We start from the raw sequence: 19,382 nt of genomic DNA, 5'->3' as shown, positions 1-19,382 counted from the left end.
ACCTGTTCATAATTACTCTCAAAATTCTATTGACATCAGTGGAACTCTTTACATGAGTAAAACCAATGGGATTTGCCCCAGATTATATAATCTCCAAAGGAATTTAATAGTATGCATGTATTAACAACATTTACAGTTCTTGATCAAGAACAATATTTAGTCTACAGAAATTGTGCTGCACGTAAATCAATTATATGACCTGCCTAAAGAAGACTTTAAGAACATTGCAGACTTAGGAGCCTGAAAAGAACTTATCTTTAAAAAAAGGGTAGCGTATATTTGTAACTGGACATGCTCATTTTGAATAGGGTGCTGAAAAAATATGATGAAAAGGCTAGTTAAGATAAAGATTGTCCCAGTAAAATATTGACTTGTTAGAATGGTAAGGCTAATGGGCACAACTGACAAAATCAATTGGTTTTACCAAAAAGGTTGTTTTTATGAAGTTAATAGTGGAGAGAGACATCAGAGAAAGTCTGATATAATTTCTAGGGAAGAGCAAAACTTGGGGATTAAGAAAAAAGGAGCAGTGATAAGTCTGTCCCAGTCAAAATCACATGCTGTTTATTAGTTTAAAAATTAATTGAACAATCTCATAAAAAAAAAAACCCAAACCAAAAAAAACAACAGCAAAAGTTTAAGGACTCTCACCCTTCAGTGCAGTCAGATGAGACACTGCAAGTGTATTGACAGGGTCTTTCTGGAGTGAATCATGATCGAGAAAGCATACCTGGAGAAGATGATAAAGAAGCTCAAGCTGTTTTCCTTTGCCAGATGAATCAAGTTATTGCAGACTCCTAGTACCTCCCAGGAAAGTGGTTTCTGTTGGATGGTTTTTTGATTTTGTAGCAAATAATGAGATTTGGCGTTGGTGGCTAATATGAACAAATCTATTTTAGAAATTAATTTAGACATTTAATACTTGTTGTAGTTAATAATGGAAATAAAACCATCAAATCATAGTTGTCTGGATATATTTCCTGAATGCTATATATATATTTAAAATACATAAATAGTCTGATTGCTAAACTATTCTGTTGTGGATATAAAATGATATATATTGTGGCTTACTACTGAATTCATTAATGAGTTAATGCACTTCAGAAGTTATTCTTTAAATTGTTCTCAGTTTCTCACTAGTCCAGTGTGCTGGTTGCATATTGCATCCTTCCTTTTGAAAGAACACTTGAGGCTCATTTATTTCTACTTAAATCACCAAAGGTAATACTACTGGTTAAAATTTTGATATTATTGCTTCTTTTACCATTGGTTCTGGGATTATTCCAGGAGAACAATATATTTACAGGTAGAATAAACCCTGGTTTAATTTGTTTTCATTTCATGATGGTGGAATGTAAGAACCTTATTAAATTAAAAATCATGAACAAAATCTCTTGTGCCGTTCTAAGGACCTGCTTCCTTCACCATCTGAAATTCATGAACTACCTGGTTTCCATCTTACTGTTGAAATAGTCCACAAAACTAGCACCAGAAGGCAAATAATAGCATTTAATTACCTTTTTTCAGTGTTTTCAGGTTCTTACTTCTATCTACTTCTCAAAAGCACAAGGGAGATTTTAGTTTCAATATGATTCTTGTTAATACACAGTAAAATATACTGGATGTAGGCTATTGATGATTCTCTGTGTTGGTCTTTAGTTTGCCTGTCTCTTTGGTTTGAACTTTGTCTTAGAATAATAAGGGTCATAAATGTCTGTTCCAAATCTTGGCTAATTGACTTTCTGCATAATGAATGTGGGTTTTTTAGAAAGCAAACTAAAAAAGTGTTAACTGGTAACAGAATTTGCAGGAGATGGAGTTGATTTTGTCTCTGCTACAGTTGTTTGCTGATTTTGTTATATGATAATTTTCTAAAGCGAACTGCTTTGGTGAGGTAGCCTTAAAATGATGACATTCTGTTCAGAAAGAAATGCAAATACCTCTGCATTTTTCATAAGGATTTCTCTGTATAGGGCATTTCTGGTACAGAATCATAGAATTATTCAGGTTGGAAAATACCTTTAGGATCATTGAGTCCAACTGTCAGCCCTGCAATGTGAAGCCCTAACCATGTGAAGCACTAACCCATGTCCCCATCAGACATCAGCACATCTAGACATCTTCTAAATACCTCCAGGGATGGTGACTCCACCACTTCCCTGTGCAGTTTGTTCTGATGCTTGATAAGTCTTTCTGTGAAGACTTTTTTCCAGGCTAAACATCCCCTGGTGCAACTTGAGGCCATTTGTTCTTGTTCTGTTGGTTGTTACTTGGGACAAGAGGCCGACCTCCACCTGGCTACAGACTCCTTTCAGGTGACTGTAGAGAATGATAAGGTCTCCCTTGAGTCTCCTTTCTTCCAGGCTAAACAACCTCAGTTTTCTCAGCTGCTTCTCATCAGACTTGTGTTCCAGACCTTTCACCAGCCTAGTTGCCCTTCTCTGGATACGCTCCAGCATCTCAATGTCTTTCTTGCAGAGAGGGACCCAAAACTGAACACGGGATTTGAGATGTGCTCTCACGAGGGCTGAGTACAGAGGGTCAGTCCTGCCCTGGTCGTGCTGGCCTTTTGGGAACCTTCTTAGTCATAACTCCATATCTTGTTCCTAAACCTGACTCTACAATCAAAACAGACTTACTGAGTATTTTGGCACTTGACAATATCTGAATATCCAAATACTTAAAAAGGTATGTGCCAGTTAGTTTCTTACCAATATTTTAAGGAACTAGAGTTATGAGGCTTACACTCTTCTATGTGTGTAGAACACAAGTTACCAGCGCCTTTGAAATGTGTTTGCAATTTGAGAGTAAGCATGTTTCTCCTGCAGCTGATGTCTTACCTGACTGGCACTTCTGAAATTTAATTTAGGCTTCACAGGTGTGCTAATTGAACTTTATCAATTTTAAATGCCTTAACCGTGTTATGAAGAGCAAGAGAGCATTTGTTTATGTTTTAAAGAGGAAAAAAAAGGTATTGATATTTCTAGCTTGTTCTTCTCCAAATTTCTTGCATAAATAAAAAAAGATCTCTTCCTAAGATTGCAGTAAAAACTACAGATAACCTTTATAAAATCCAGCTAACTACTGAGTAGCTTTTTGTTTTAACAGTGCAGACACCTACAAGTTCAGTTTTCAATTTTGAGTTTTAAGGTTCCACTTTTCCGAACCTTGATGCATTATGTAGTATACCACTGGTTTTTTGTTCTTAATGATAGATAATTAAGGGTAATTTGTATCAATTTTTACTCACAGAGCTAGATGTATTAGCAACAGAAAGTGATACTCCTTCTCATGCATTTCTGTCATATCAGTCTACTGTTAAAGCCATATATCCTGGCATGCATCCCAGTGTATCCCAGCTTTCTCTTGGTAGTGCTGATTAATATGTAATGTTTTGTATCTACCCTCTTGTCCATTTCCCAGTATTTATATCAAGAACAGGTTATTTTGTTACCTGCTAAGTGTGAGACTTGTTACTTTTCTGGGCATTTAGTAAAATGTGTTAGGAATGTTTATTGGGAAATTATAGTTGCCATTATGAAAAATGGGGAGTTTGGCAAACAACTTATTTTTTGTAACATGTTGCATTTTACTGCTTCCTAAATAAAGGAAACATATGGGCTCCATGACTGCCTGTGTCCAGCTCATTCCAAGACAACACGCATAAGTCTTTTAAATCCTGGTTTCTCTCAAAATATAATGACAATTTGTGATGATGTTTTCTCTGAAGAGTGATGACCAGTGCAACCTAGACATCTTCAAATGGTTTGGAAATTATTTGTTATATGATGATGCATAGTTCAGAACAAGGTAATTCTTGTAAGAGTTTAATGATGAAAACTGTCACTTTAAAAAAAAAAAATTTCCACTTATAAATTGAAATGGGTCAGATTATAATGGGAATTCTTTCTGTTTTCCCTCAATCATGGTAGTAACAGATCTTTAGTGAACTTAGGCATTCAGAAATAGAGCCTCTCATAACTAATTGACAGAGAAATGCACATGCAAATAGAAAATTATTCTTGTGCTTATTTTTATCCTCAGAGTTTTAACAGCTGCATATTTCAATTATGTGTGGCTAATTAGAAGCCTGGCTAAAAGGCACTACTGCTCTTGGGGTTTTAAAAAATACATTAGGCTATTTATCACAAGAATGAAATTCTGAGTCTGTTTTCACTTTGGTCTATTTCTTCCATGTTTCAGTGCATGACTGCTTCTTTTTTGCCTGGAGAGATGAGGCATTGCCTTCAGTTGTATTAGGTTACTCAAGCAGTCTTTGTTCATAGGATCCTTTTAATGCTGTCCAGTAATCACTTTGTTGGATTGTTGGCCTCTTAAAATCCAGAGATAATAGATGTTTTTTTTTCTAGTATTAGTATTTGTTTCAGAGAGTTTGGAGGAAATTATGAGAATGATCTCCTAGTGCCTCGAGGCAGAGGTGAAGTTTCACAATCTTTCATAAATACCACTTTTACTGGTGGACCTTGAGCAGCAACTGGTTGTGTCAAAGCCAAGCTTTTGTTCTCTCTGTTGCCTCTTACAGTGTTCTCTGAAGGCTTTGGCTAAAGCATCAAAGGTTCTCTCCTAAGCACTGGGTAAATTGTGAAGTCACTCAAACGGTGTGTGAGCCTTTCCTTGAGCCATTCCTTTGGGCTTTGTCAAGAGAAACATGGGTTTTATACTGCTGTTGGGCTGTGTGTTCTAAATGAATTGGGTCTTTGGACAGCTGCAGGGACCAGCTTTGCACCATGATCTGGGCCTAGAACTGTCACTCTGAAGCAGGGGGTGGAACTGCTGTGTTGAAGATAAGGCTTTCAGAAAGGAGAGCTCAAGATGCTTTCTCGATTTATATAAATCATGCTTGAAAGAGCAATTGCGATGTCAGGTGAAATAAAAGAGCATTATGTAATGGGTCTTGAAACATCTCCAAACTGAAGTAATCAGGACAAGATTCAGTCCAGTTTGCTGACAGTTTGCTTTCTAAACCACCCCCACCATGGTAAATCAATTAAATGGTAAATCAATTAAATTTCACTCCGTTTTAACAGAAGGAGGAGTGGACTTAGTCATTAGCAGCTAATGTGATAGTACCAGCTTTACTTCAGAGTGAAACAATGTGTTTCAATGTGAGAGTATGTGAGAATGTGTGTAACAATGTGAGAGTAAGACTTGTTCCTGAAACTGGTGAAATACATTGACTTGCAGAACACATTAAGCAGGGTTTTGTCAGCATTTGGAGATATAGTATAAAATTCAGCAAGGAGAGCATGATACACTATAAAAATAATTTGAATTATTTTCAAGGCTGTCTAAGGAACCCAATTGCTACTTCTAAATAAACACCTATATGTGTAATATTTAGCTATTTGTAGAGTTCAGACTAGTTCAGAAAGGCATTGTAACTTGACTAGGATGGGAGTGTTGGGGTGGGGTTTATGTGGGCTTGTTTTGTTTGGTTTAGGTGGTGTTGATTTTTTTTTTTTTAGCATACTTTAAGAGAAACTGCTTCTGTCCTCAGAACAATTAATATTTATGTTCTTGGTGACCAAACATGCTTAATTCCACATTGGTACTTGCTCTGTGCAGTTGGAAGGTGTCATTGAATCTTGTGACTTTTTTTATTTTTAAAGACATTTTAAGACCATCTCTTTTTTGAATGGACTAAAACCAGGCAACTCACAAAAAGGATACAGAAATGCTCAAGTGAAGAACAAAAGAACAAAGGCAGATTCAAACATGATTTGAAATTAGAATCCTGCTTAAAAACTGTGCTCTCTCCTGTGCACAGATAACCATTGACTTCTAGAGGGAAACTTGATAAACATGGACATAATCAGGTCCACAAGCACTAACACCCTTTTTTACTAAGTATAAAATACTTGTGTAAGCATTTTCCAGATGTTTCAAATGTTTTCATTTCCATCTTTTGAACATGGATTTGATGTGGATAACTAAGAATCATTGCTTACATAGCAAATAGGGAGGAATAAATGCTTTACAGTGTGTTTATTGTGCATGACCAGATGTCATGTTATCACACTGCATTATTTTCTTTGAGATTAATAGTACTTTGTCTCCCAGATGTATGTGACACCTGCTAGTTTAATATCTGTCTAGGTCACTGTTACAGAAAGTCTCTCCACTCTATCCCTGCTGTAAGGATATATCCTGTATAATGACTCTGCTCCAGTTTATGCAGCTTGTTTTTCATCATTTAGAGGATACATGCATTGATCTGTGGAGCTGTAGGAAAAGTCCTCAGCTTCCTTCTTTATCTTCTGGCACTGGGAATATTTTCAAGCCCAGTTTTAGAGTGAATGTGAGAGCCAAGGCTGTTTCCTGGTTTGGCCAAAACCTCTGTGCCAATGTAGACATTAAGATAGAGAGAAACAGATCTGTCTCTTCCACCTACTGGTTCTGCCTGACGAAAAGAGAGCTGCAAATTTCTTTCACTATGCCTTTATCTTCTTTGTGGTGTTTCTGGCATCCATTTAGCTCATGAATAACTGCACCACTTGTTTCAGATGCTCTTCACAGGGTCTTGCCAACAGCAGCACTGTGAAATAAGCATGGTTCATGTGAGGTGTTGTGGCTCCCCACTGGGCTCTCAGTGGCAGCGCTGAGCAATAATAACATGGTCTTTTTGTTTTCATTCTGCTGCGGTTTAACAAGCCCATGTGTAACAGCAGAGATTAATTCAGCTTTTCGTCTGCTGGCTTGGTACAGCATTACAGCACTTTGCATTACAAAGTTTAGGTTTACTATATATTCATTTTATATGTAGTAGGACTTCTTATTTTTACTATTATTATTATTATTATTATTATTGAATAATTTGAAACAGGAAAGCTTCTAGACTGCTTTGCTTGCTTTGTGAGGTTTTATCTCTTGATAATTGCCAACGTAACATATAAATTTAAGAACATTTTTTTGTTGTTTATTCTGATCTATGTAAGTGTTTTGTCTGATTCCTACCAGGATAAGAGGGTTTAGGGTGGTGGTGCTAATGGTAATCCCAAATAGAATAGGGCATGAATCAAGAAAAAGCTCCTTTTGCATCTGAGCAACATTAGTTTAATTTAAACATTCCAAAGGATGTTTCTTTTTTTAAGCAATGAGTGTATACATGCTGTTGCTGGTCCATGGTAAAGGAAAACGTTGTGGTCCTTCTCAAGTCCGCTCCTGAGAATAGGGGTTGCCTTTGCTGTGTCTTTGTAGCAGCACTGGCTTCTCTGCTGTTCTCTGTATGGGATCCTCAGAACTGCTGCTGGTGGTTTAGCAAAGGTCTTTCCTTTCCAGATTATTGCACTCTCAGGTTTCAGGACTTGTTTCATTCATGTCAGGACATCTTGGCTTTTTCTTGCACCATATTTCCCTTCTTTGTGGGAGAAAGGATACAAAAGAAAAAGTCTGAGCAGGATTTTCAAGGATGTCTCACTGCACAGTGGTTGCCTCATTTTTAACATGCTTTTGGAGCATTCCATGCTGACTGACCAAAATTCATTGATTTTGGGTATTTCAAGATGTAATGAGTTTCAGATCCACTAGAAAAGATTTTAATTTTTTATTCCTTGCGAACCAGGATTTGTTCAACCCTGTTCTTCTTAAGTCCCTCCACTATCGAGGCAATAAAGTCACATGCAAAGGATTTGTTTTACCATGGCTTGCTTTGTACTGCTAGTGCTGCTGTTACAGCACTTCACTCTTCTGCTCCTATTGTGGTCTCTCAATCACAGTGTGCTCTCTTGTAATGAACACAGAAAATTCTCCTGTCTAGCATGAAGTTTGGAAGAAAATGCATAAATCTCCCTTGTGCAGCACTGCACAGAGATGTAATCTTATTTTCAGTATTGTGGCATATGCTGAATTGTAATGCTCCTTCTGCAATAATTAATTCTGTTTTACTTTAAGACCATGGTCTAATACACACAGTCCAGATTACCTGCCTTTGCAATGAATTTAAAAATATAGGGTGAGAGATCCATGTGAAGAGCTGAGATAGACAGGCCTCCTAACCTCTGCCATAAAATTCCTGCAAAATTGTTGTGGAAATGCAGTGTAAATGTTAGGTATTTGCTCTTGCTGATGAAGCTGGCATCTGTATTTGCTGTGGTGTAGTTTAGTGGGTTTGTTAATTAGTTTTAATATGTGGTTGCTTCTGCTATCTACAAGTAGATAGGGACTAAAGTTGCCAAAAATGAGTTGTCATTGCAGCTGCTTCCACTCTGCGAAGAGATGGAGTGTATTTTTTCAGGCTCAGATGAGTATATCTATGATGCAGGAACAACACTTGCAGATAAACGCCAACTATTTGTCATTTGCATCCAGTTCAGACACTGTTCAGAAGTCAGTTAAAATTAGCCAAAATTTGTTCCTAAATGTTATATTAAAATGTGTCCTTTCATTTAATGTCATATTTATCTTGAAGCTTGAGGAAGAACATGAAGTTGCACATTTACTACAGGGCTTTAATAAGCTTCTGCAGCTAATTTTGGGAAATTAGAAATTACTCCATCTGCTTGCTGTTATTTAGAAGTGTGTGATTTCTCAGGTGTCTAGGTAAAAGAGCCAAGCTATTTTGGTGTGAACAGAATAAACTCACGTTCAAATGTCAATGTGAATTTTCAAGTATATCTTTAAATAAATTTACTCATTCACAACCTTCAACCTTTTGTAAATTAAAATGATCTTTACCAGATATTAACTTGTTATTTTTTAGTAATCTTAAGTATCACAAATGCTGGAAAGGAATAACATTTATATTAGGGGCAAACTTTTGAGATGTGGAGTTGCTTAGATTTTGATAAAATAGAAAATTTAAGTTAAATGAAACATTCTGTTTCAATTGTAGAGGCATTGCATCTTATATATTGAATGAATTTTAATGTGGTGAAAAAATCCTATTGAAACATTGTTTTATTCTGCACTTCTCCCTTGAATGGGATATTTCACCATTGTCTAGATTTTCCCCCACTCAAAATATTATATTTGGCTTTAGTGTTTTAGAAAGCTTTGGCCAAGGAAAGGCACTGTGCTGCAAACAACTTCCTATGGTAATTTTGGAAACTGTCTGAGAAGGGGAAGAAAAGGTCCGTAAGGGTGAATATTCATCAAAGCCTCAAGCCTATTATATGGTCCATCTATGCAACCAGGCATCTTTGCTTGCTGACTCCAGCTAAGGCCAGCTCTGTGTTTCTGTATTTTGCTGGGCATTTTTTGCTGATGTGAGGAGCTTGGATTTCTGCTGTTAGCTGTGCCCTTTTCATATGTTCAGCAGAAAGTGCATGGATCGTATGGATCCTAACTTTCTAATATTTTAAGGCTTTACAAGGGCTGATGTGAAGTACCAGCTCTCCACTGAGCCTGTTGGCTGAGGTGTATTTCACTTTGAGTGTGAAAGGTGTCATAATAGTAATATGGTTTTTCAGGTTGTGTTGGAGGATGTATATAGTTGGTGTAAACAAGAGTCTTTGAATTTTTAAATATTGCAAACAAAATTCACCTGTGTCAGGGCAATCCCAAGCACAAATATGGGCTGGGTGGAGAATGGTTTGAGAGCAGCCCTGTGGAGAAAGACTTGGGGAGGACAAGAGCCAGCAATTACATGAGTCATTATCTGACATAATCCAGCAAAATGCAGTCACAGCGCAGAAGGCCAAAGGTGTCCTGGGCTGCATCCAAAGCAGCGTGGCCAACAGAGTAGGGCAGGGGGGGATTATGCCACCTCTACTCTGCTGGGACCCCACCTGCAGTGCTGCACCCAGCTCTGGGGCCCCCAATATAAGAAGGACATTGACCCATTGGAACAAGTCCAGAGGAGGACCGCAAAGATGATCAGAGGGATGGAGTACCTCTCCTATGAAGACAGGCTGAGAGAATTGGGATTGTTCTGCCTGGAGAAGGCTCTAGACAGATACTATCACAGCATTCCATAACAATGAGGACCTACAAGAAAGCTGGAGGGGGACTTTTTCTAAGGTACTTTAGTGACAGAACAAGGGATTATGTCTTTAAATTGAAAGAATATAGGATTAAATGCTTTACAATGAGGGTGGTGAGGCACTGGAACAGATTGCTGAAAGAAACTGTGGATGTTCCATCCCTGGAAGCCTTCAAGGCCAGGTTAGATGGAGCTCTGAGCAGCCTAATCTATTCGAAGGTATATCTGCCCATGGTGGGGAGGCTGGCACTAGATAGTTTTTAACATTCCTTCCAACCTAAACCATTCTATGGAAATAATACTATGCTGTAGCTGAAAAGAATGTGCTGGTTGTCATCCTCTTGTGCTAGGTTCCAGTGGTATGGGCTCTCTTTAGGATTTGATGAAATGAGTTTTTCTTTGAGCTGGTGGTCTTATCTATTAATTACCCATGTGTTGTACTAGATTACTGCCAGATTTTGGACATTCTCTGGCTTCTGGCTTCTGTCTCCAGCTTCCCAGTTCCATGTCCTGTTCCACTGCAGGCAGCACTCAGGTATGAGATGGAAGCATTTTGGTTGCTGGAGGCTCCCAGGTTGTTGCTGATGGTGGAAGTGGTTTCTGTATGTATCCTTGCAATTCTGGCACCTCCAAAGTAGGCATGATCTGCTGTGAGCATGCTTTTACCTACAGTGAATCCAGGAGCCTTAGCTCTTTGTTCATGTGGGATGAAACCAGTGAGGAAAACGCATGAAGTTGAGTGAAAGTGCCTGCTCTGACCATTTTGCTCTGAGTGACAAGAAGTTTTGACATACAGCTCTCTGGACTTTCCCCTCTCAGGAGGTCCCCAGAGAAGTCTGAATGATTTTTACATTAAGAAAGCATCAGGTTTTACTGGGGGGAAGATACTTCCATGCTTAAAAAAAGCTAAGTGATGGGTGGGAGACAGGAATATAAGAGGAGGACTGTGAGTAACTTTTGTTCAAGTGTGCCCTGGCAGGGAGAGCCCTTGTGGCTGGGCATAGCTGTCATGGCAGCAAACTGCATAGACCCATTTGATTTGGGGAGGATTTTTCCATTCTACAATCCTGGAAGAAATACCGTTTGTCATAAGGATCTTCAGGATAGGATAGGTAATGCCTGATAGGTCATTACTAAATGTCTGAGCACTGGATTAGCTCAGACAGGATGTTATGAGGCCAAATAAGGAACCAGCTTTTTGATCTGTGGTAAAATTGCATATTTAATTTTTTTTCCTACTAGATGTTTTAGTAGCTTGGTGTGGGGTTTTGCTGTTGTGTTGGGTTTTTTTTTTTTTTTTCTTTACTGCATTCTTTCCAGTTTTTTTGTAATGTTTCTCCTGTTTGCAATTGTACGGTTATTTTTATGGTACCACTTTTTAGTAAGTAAAGAGTGTCTGCTGCTGATTTTTAGCATCTGAAAATAACTTGCATTGTTATTTACTCAAAGAGAGAGCTAATGAAGGAGTGACTGTGTATATCGTGCCTACTGATCTCAGGCAATTCAGTTTAATCATGGGTGTTGCTATTTGCTCTGCAAATGTTTTTTAAAAATCAAAAAAACCTACATAATACATTATGGAGGAAAAAACCTGCATATTGAGATGACTACACAATGTTCAGATATATAAAAGCTAGCATAAAAATACTAAAATATAACTTGAAATAGCTGGTTCAATCACCAGCTTCATCACTTATTATGTGCATTGATTTTATTCTATTCCCATTGTGAACGTCAGAAAAATATAATGCTTATTTGTCAGTGATTTCGGTGTCCAGTGGGGACCTGTGAAACACTGTGGTAAGGAGGTCATCAAGATTCTTAATTTTCTTGCTAAGTACTTAACCCTGCTGTGTACTTCTTAAATTGAATGTTATACAGTGCTGACTAAAGTAACACCATAATATAAATAGTGAAGAATCATGGTGTAATATTTATTTAAAAGTAATTTTACAATGAACGTAAGTCTCAAGGGAAGTAGGAAATTCTGTGAATTATTTGGCATATTACATGATCTGTGTAAAAAATGTTTCTCTTTACTAATTTAAAAATAAAAGGAAAGAACACTGTGTTTCTTTATAACTTTACAGAACCTTTTATATATTGTTTTAGGTTTTAGTAAGGGATTTTGCATATTTAAATTTTATTAAGATATTATTCTTTATATTAAATATATCTTTAATTTTATTGAGGCATTAGTGAGAAGATGAAACAGCCTGGCAGCCTTTTTCCTCTCCCTTAAATGAGAGTTAAATGTTAGCACACTAACATCCACCCCAAAGCACCTGCTACCCCTAACCTCACCAAATCCATACTGCTGCAATGACCATACAACCTGAAGTTTACTGAGACTTCTATATGAGGCAAAGGAGTGGGTAGAGAAGGTCTTACAGGTGAGGATTCTTTTTATTTAGTTTAGAGGATAAGCCCCACTATGCATGAAAGATATTTGGCTGAAAGTTTTAGAGGTGTTTCAGCTTGATAAGAATATGTATATTCTTATCTTGTATTGGAGTCTTGTATTGTATTGGAGGATTAAATTAAATTTTTATATGACTAATGAATTTAGACTATTGCTTCCAATTATATTTTGACAAGGTTTGTGTGACCTCCTTTCCTCTGTATGAGTTATGAGCAAAATTATTGGAGATCACAGAAAATTAATAAACTTTAGAACTAAAATGCAAGTAGTTTATTTCTCTAAATTTAAGTTAATAGAAGTCTATGCAGTTTTATGGGAGTGTTTGAATAGAACATGCCATACGTATTTCAGCTCATTCATATTCCAATGTACACACATCTAGGGAAAAGTAAGGAACTTGCTTATTCTGCCTATTGAGACTGTAGATTGTACATATTTATTAAAAAGAGAAAGGGGGAAGAGACCCAACTTCCCCATCCCCATTTCATTTGCTTTCTGTAATAAACTGTGGTGTTTCTAGAGCATATTGGGCTTTACTTTGTATATTATTCATGCTGTCACTGCGCCTAGGGCTTTACCAAAGCTAATGAATAAATGCATCACTTATTGCTGCACAAGAAACCAGTTCAGCTGGAAGGCTGATTCTGAATTATATCAAGGAATGCTTGGAAAAGAATCAAGTAAGCCAAAATACATACATAGCTAAATTTGCAGATGGTGATAAAACTTTCAATATAAAGCTGCTGCCTCTTCAGTGTAATGCACTGTTCTGCCTCCACTCCCTAATGTGCAGTAAGTAGGCTGCAAGCAGTGAATGCAGCGGGAGTCAGATTTGTGTGCATGGGATTGGGGAAGTCTCTCTGCTCTTATCCCTGGCTGATATCTTTCTGGAAAAAAATAATGGACCTTATAATGTTAAGTCCCATCTCATATAATAAAAGGCTGATTAACATATTTATATGAGGATTAAATAATTGGCTATAAACTTCTGTAAAAAAAAAGGAGAGTAAAAAGATTACCAGGCCTTAAAAAACTGTAAGTACAAAAAAAGTTTCCTTATATGGGATTAAGACAGAAAGTATGACCTTATAATTTAGGGTGTCTGTGAACTACAAAGGGATTAGGAAGAAAAACCTGTGATTGGCTGTTATTTGCATGCTCACCCAGAATGGATTTTATTTTTCTGAAAATATCCTCCCATAGTCTCCTGTACTAGCCATGGTCTGAGATGTAGCTGGAAAAATCTGTGGGGTCTGATCCCTCCTATTGCATGTGCAGAGGATTCCAGTGGCATTGTTGAAGATGATCTGGTTAGGAATGTATGGGTATGAAAGACCAGGAGGAATAAATTGCAGGAAAGGGACTATAGGAAGAGACAAGTCTAAATGCAGCTTTTCCTGAGCCCTGGGTTAAGGGGCAATGATTAGGCCCTGGTGGCTGTCAGGATGGAAAGATAGCTGCCTATGGTTGCCATCCCAACAGGAAGAGGACTTGTCCTGCGAGCACCTTGGCTCCCAGATCATCCTGGGAGGCTGCGGATGGATGCCAGTGGCACTCTGACCCTGCAGCCTCACCACTGGGCAGGCTGTTCAGACCAGTGTGTTTTGTGGTGCTGGTGAATATTTGGGTATGAAAGCAAGAGTGTGAGTGAGTGAAGGCAGCTAAAAGCAAACCCACCTTATTAGCCTGTAAGTTTTGCTGCAGGAACACTGCGATAATGGAGCAATGTTCCCTACATAGCAACTGGCATCTGCTCGCCAGTGAACCTTTGCATGCATTTCTCCTGACGTAACTAAAGATTATGGCAGTCTTATGGGGTCTCAGTGGGGTGTTGCATATGTTTTTTGCAAATATCCCATCTGTGAGCAGTTAAGTACTGGAAAAACACTTAGAAACCCAAATGAAAGCAGAAAAACACACACCGAGAAACTCAATCAGCAAGATGTTGTTATGCATCTTCAGTGCATTGGTCCTGGAGTGCTGCTTGTGTCAGTGGTGCTTTCTGGTGGGTGTGAGTGGGGTGTGAGGAGGGAGGGTGTTTATTGGTTTGTGTCTTCCTGCAGGAGACCTTAAGTAAGTGTCTGACTCTCTGCACTGAGTGATACTGAGTAAAAGCTGCAGATGAGAAAAATATCTTACTCTGTGGTGATGCTTATCAAATGATGTGCAAAATGAGTTCCAAATATGGTGGAAAACATTATGTGCTGCCAGACTTTTGATATGCTTGATTTCATTCGCTTTTGAATTTAATTAATCTAGTTTAATTTAATTAAACTGTTTTTAAATTGTGTTTACTTTTGCTAAAGGTGTAAGATGTAAGCCTAGATACATCACAGTGGGGAGAAAAATAAAATAGTTTTGGATTTTAGAGACTCCACAAATGTAATTCTTGGCCTTGCTTTGTGCAGAAAATAGCATCTTTGGCCTTATTAATTGGGAGTTTTATGTGAAATACTACTTAAAATAAATACTGTCTTTTTGATTCTTAGAACACATAAATCTCTCTATTACAAATATGTGTTTGTGGACAGAAGTATTAACGTCCTTAATTCTTGCTCTTGCTTGTGATTCTTCCATGCTTTATATTCTTTACTTTTCATGTTCTGGGGGGCTGAACAGTGACTGTACATTGCACAGATACTGCCTTGCTATTGCAGTTTTCTGGACCTGGAGATTTTATTTATGTGCTGGACTCTTGGTCCAGCTGGACTCTTGCTGAGCTTGGATGTACTAGGTGGCTGTGTGAGTTGAGCTGTTCTCACAGTTTATGTGAAACTCATTAGCATTTCTTTGTTAGTGTTTCGCCTCTCTTATGGAATACCTTTTTTGCTAAGTAGTGTTATGAAGCTCTGAGTATATGATGTGTTTTCAGAATCAGAAAGCTGTGATAGTGTCTTTGTTACTGTGTGGTATTTTTTTTTCCCATTTGTTATTTAATGCTGTGTTGCAAAACATTGAGCAGTGTTTGGACTCTTTTAATGCTGTGACTGTTACAGGCTTTAATAATAATCTCTCAAACCTTTTTTGCTCATAATTGTTTTTTCTGGCAGTGGAAATCTGGCAAATGTTAGGTCATTTCATTTTAAAACAATCCTAATGTTTGTAAATTGCCTGAAACACAGTTGGTATTTAAAAAAAAAAAAAGGAACCACAAGCAATTATCTTTGCATTTTGCTATCCAAAATAAACAACAAATGCTAAGAATCCTTTTACTCTAATTCCTCCATTTGGCTGTTTTGAAATAATTGATGAAATATAATTTATACCTCTACAAAATCCTTAAATTAAAAAATGGTGTGATACCTTTGAATGGAAAGGCATGGCAGTTTCTATGAATGATGTGTGTTACCTAAAGCAGTGTAGCTTTCATGCTATTCAGCACTGCTGACTTATTTCATACAGACTAATTAGAGCCATTGAGCCTGGCTTCAATGGGGCTTTGAACTTTGGTTCTTACCTGGGTAGAATATCTCAATTACAGAAATGCTGAACATGTGATGCATCAGCATGGTTTATTAAATAATATACTTGCCTAGTGTTGAATAAACTTTAGAGCCCAGTCAAGAATATATCCTATACAGGAGTCAATTACAGCAATATTTCTTGTGAGGTAGTTGATTGAAACTAATTTTGCTCTTGAATTCCCCTCTGATCAATTATGGAGCCCATATCCAAGACAGAAAATCTGGGAGATCAAGGCACAAGAGATTTATGCTGACATGGCCATATGCTAAATAACAGAATCTAAATCCATGGGCCAATCAGTCCTATTCAAGTGAAGTAGTTGAAACAGTTCTGTTAGATCCCTACTTCAACAACTTAGAAGTTCAAAACCAAAATAAAGCAAGCAAACTACTGTCCTCTCCAAAAAAGCTCCCAAAACTACAAAACTCAAAAAAACCCCACCAACACCCCAAAACCACAATGAAAAAACTACAATGAAAACCAATTCTAGGCAAAGCATCTATTTGCCCTTCACAAGGGACATGCTAGGAGCTGTTCTGCCTCAGACATCAAGTATCTCCTTGAGCTTCATGGATACTAACTGGGAGAGAGTCTGCTGTTACCATACCCATACCATACCTAAAAAATTCTTACTCTCTTTTAGGACGAAGTCTGCATGGTAACAATTTCTGACAACATTTTACTGGTGTTCCATTGCTTCAAGTACAGACTTTTAGAAGGGTGGATACACCACTGACATGTAAAGCATGCCTGTCCCCCTGTGGCAGTCAACCCTAATTGTAGAGAATGGCACTGACTAACTGCACATGCAATAAACACTTTCCTTAGTGAAACCCAAGGCTGACAGAAATTGCTTAGCCTTGGCAGACTAGACTAGCTGGCTGAGAAAAAGCATATCTGAACTGAATCTTGGATAGAAGTATTGCTTTCGTGGAAGCCTATAAATACTAAGAGGATTCTTGTGCTGGGGGCAGGGGAGGGTCACAACATTTAAGTATAGTTTTTCTAATTTCTTTGAAAATAAGTGAACACAAAAAATTGACATAAAAAAAAAGAAATAAAAATAAAAAGCCTACATTGAATTGAGAGTGTAAAATCTTTGGATTGTAAAATTGTGTTTGTCAATGGTATGAAGTATTTTGTTTGTATTTCTTCTAGTTTAGGAGATTTCAGGGAGCTTTATTATCATAATCAGATTTCACCTGCTGAAAAATTTGGTTTTACAATATGTTCAATGAATATTTCTTTAAAATGGACATAGCTTTTGTCTCTAGGCTGCTGGTTGTATTAATCATTGTTTTGTCAGGTTTCTTATAGCAGCCTCAAATACGGCGCTGTATTTCTTACAATGGCTTCTTAAAAAGGCCTGAAAGGTATTAGGTCACTTTGCTGAAGGTGTGTGGGGGGTTATTTTCTATTGGTTTGCAGTCTCAGGGTATAGGAAATGAAACAATTGCTGCCCACCTGCCCTTCCAGAGATAGACTAGATTCTTTCAGGCTTCTGCCTCTCTAGTCCAGAGGTTTTTTCCTGTAGGTGAAAGAACACCTGGATTTTCATAATTTTCATGCAAATCAGAGCATTAAGAATGCCATGGTTAATAGGCTGAATTCCCAACCTGATCAGAGACCTGTCTGAAGCAGCTGTCTCTACATAATTCTAGAAGTGCTGCTTTCTGGTTTTCTAGCATGGTTTTGTGAAACATTTGCAAGCTTGGCAACATATGGGCCAGCCCAGTTGTTCAACCTCATGTGTCAGGGCACAAAGTTAAATGTTGTCACAATATAATATGTGTGTATGTCTTCAAGAATATGAGACCTGCTAATTCTTTTACAAGCTTCTGTAGTAGCTGTGTAGCAATTGCATCCAGAAAAGGGAAAATAATGAAAAGGATCCTTGTGTGTTCTAGTCTCTCTTCTGAAAAATCATGAACAGAATAGATCCTCTTTACATCTCCACTAGAAGACATGATTTGTTTGGCTTGATACTGTTATCTGGAAACATTCTTCTAATGAAAATGTAGAGCTAAATAACCATTATATTTAATAATTGTATCTCACAGGTAAGCTTGCTTAACATTTCAGACCAGTTCCTGCAGACCAGCCTGAAATGGGTGGTAGTGGAGATTTTTTATGGAAGAGTATGTTGTCCAAGCTGGTATTTTCTTGATTTGGCCCCAGGCATTTAGTTCCCTGTTAAATGGAAGATGCCTTTTCTGAGGATATGGTCCTGGAAGAAAAGGTCAGGTGTGTCTCTGCTGCAGTGTTGAAGGGCAGGGGGAATTAATAGCATTAATGAATTTGCAGTAGTTCATAATAGCTCATTAGTAGCAGTCTCATGAAGTAAGCTGTATGTAAAACTTTTTTCTATGATAAAGAAGATCTTACAATGCTTAGATGCCATTTCATTATAATGACAAGTAGTAATGCTTAATTGGTACTATATAAAGAATAAATTACAGAAGTATGACCTGTACTAGTCTTTAGAAAATCATCACTGCAATTTCATAAATAAACTTTTTTTAAAAATACAAGGTGGCATGATGTCAGTAGTTCTGTGCAAAATTCTCCACCTGCTATTTTTTTAACTTAAATTTTAATTTAATGGCTTAAAAAATACACTGATTTTAAAGATGGTAATAACTTCAAAGGATAAAAAATTAGCAACTTTTTAATGATAAATTTTAGCTTTCAAATAAATGTAGGAATTGTATACATAGATAATTAATTCAGCAAATGTTTACTACAAGCTACTTTTACTGGAATATCTATTAATTTAAAAAAAATAGATATATGGAAGAATTTCATTGGGTTTTTTCATTGGATCCTTAATTGTTGTTAAGAGAAATAATGCCTTTCACTTTTGTTTATATTCTCTGCTGTTACAAAATTATTTTTCCTTTTCTGTTATCTCTCCGTTTCCTTTATCTGCTCGACATTGGGTTGCCTTTGAACCTTTGTGTTTGGATAAATAGTTGGGGTTTCTTTGTAAATGGTAGAGAGATTGATAGTTGTTGTAGCCTATTTGTTCTTCTGAAAGAGAAGGATGGTATTTTGCAGTTGGTTATGTCTGTGTTTCACTGCTCCTGCACTCAGCACAAATGAGATTTTCTTTCTCTTTTTGGCCAGAGCTCTCTTTATGTTGATTTATTGATTACTCATTGGAGAAATAGAGTTAGTTTAGCTGTTACTCAAAAGTACTACATGAAGACTCTCATTCTCCTCCTCTCCTTCCCCTTTTTTGGCACTTTTGGTACTTTGGTAAATACTGAAGTATTTTACCCATTCATTTTGAAGGAAAAGTGCACTCTTGCTGGTGTTTAGAAGCAGACAGAAGAGCAAGTGGAGACTATGCAGAATTAAAATTCTGTTACACAAAGAACAGGCAGCAGACTGCATGTGTTCATGTTTCCTTAATGGATCTGGGAAGCAGGTCTGCATCCAGATGGACAAATCTGCTTGGCTAACCTCCATGTCTCTGCAGCTTTACTCAAAGATGTTTTTTCAACTTTTCATCAGTTTGTAAGACTGTTAAGTAGACAAGTGCACACTCTGTTA

The 19,382-nt window shown here is 37.4% G+C and overlaps 1 protein-coding gene and 1 long non-coding RNA gene across 6 annotated transcripts in view; both read left to right on the top strand.

Annotated features, from left to right (window-relative positions):
* CTNND2 (catenin delta 2) overlaps nucleotides 1-19,382 on the top strand; it is a 641,711-nt gene that overhangs the window by 19,283 nt on the left and 603,046 nt on the right. The gene's annotated exons all lie outside the window — the stretch shown is intronic.
* On the top strand, nucleotides 16,511-17,998 carry LOC144247896 (uncharacterized). Its single transcript, XR_013341371.1, has 2 exons — nucleotides 16,511-17,178; nucleotides 17,325-17,998. It is a non-coding gene; the product is annotated as an uncharacterized LOC144247896 (long non-coding RNA).

The sequence above is a fragment of the Lonchura striata genome, chromosome 1, assembly GCF_046129695.1.
Source record: "Lonchura striata isolate bLonStr1 chromosome 1, bLonStr1.mat, whole genome shotgun sequence".
In the NCBI taxonomy this organism is placed as follows: domain Eukaryota; kingdom Metazoa; phylum Chordata; class Aves; order Passeriformes; family Estrildidae; genus Lonchura; species Lonchura striata.
The sequence above is the reverse complement of the archived record's forward strand: the minus strand, read 5'-3'. Positions and strand labels throughout refer to the sequence as shown.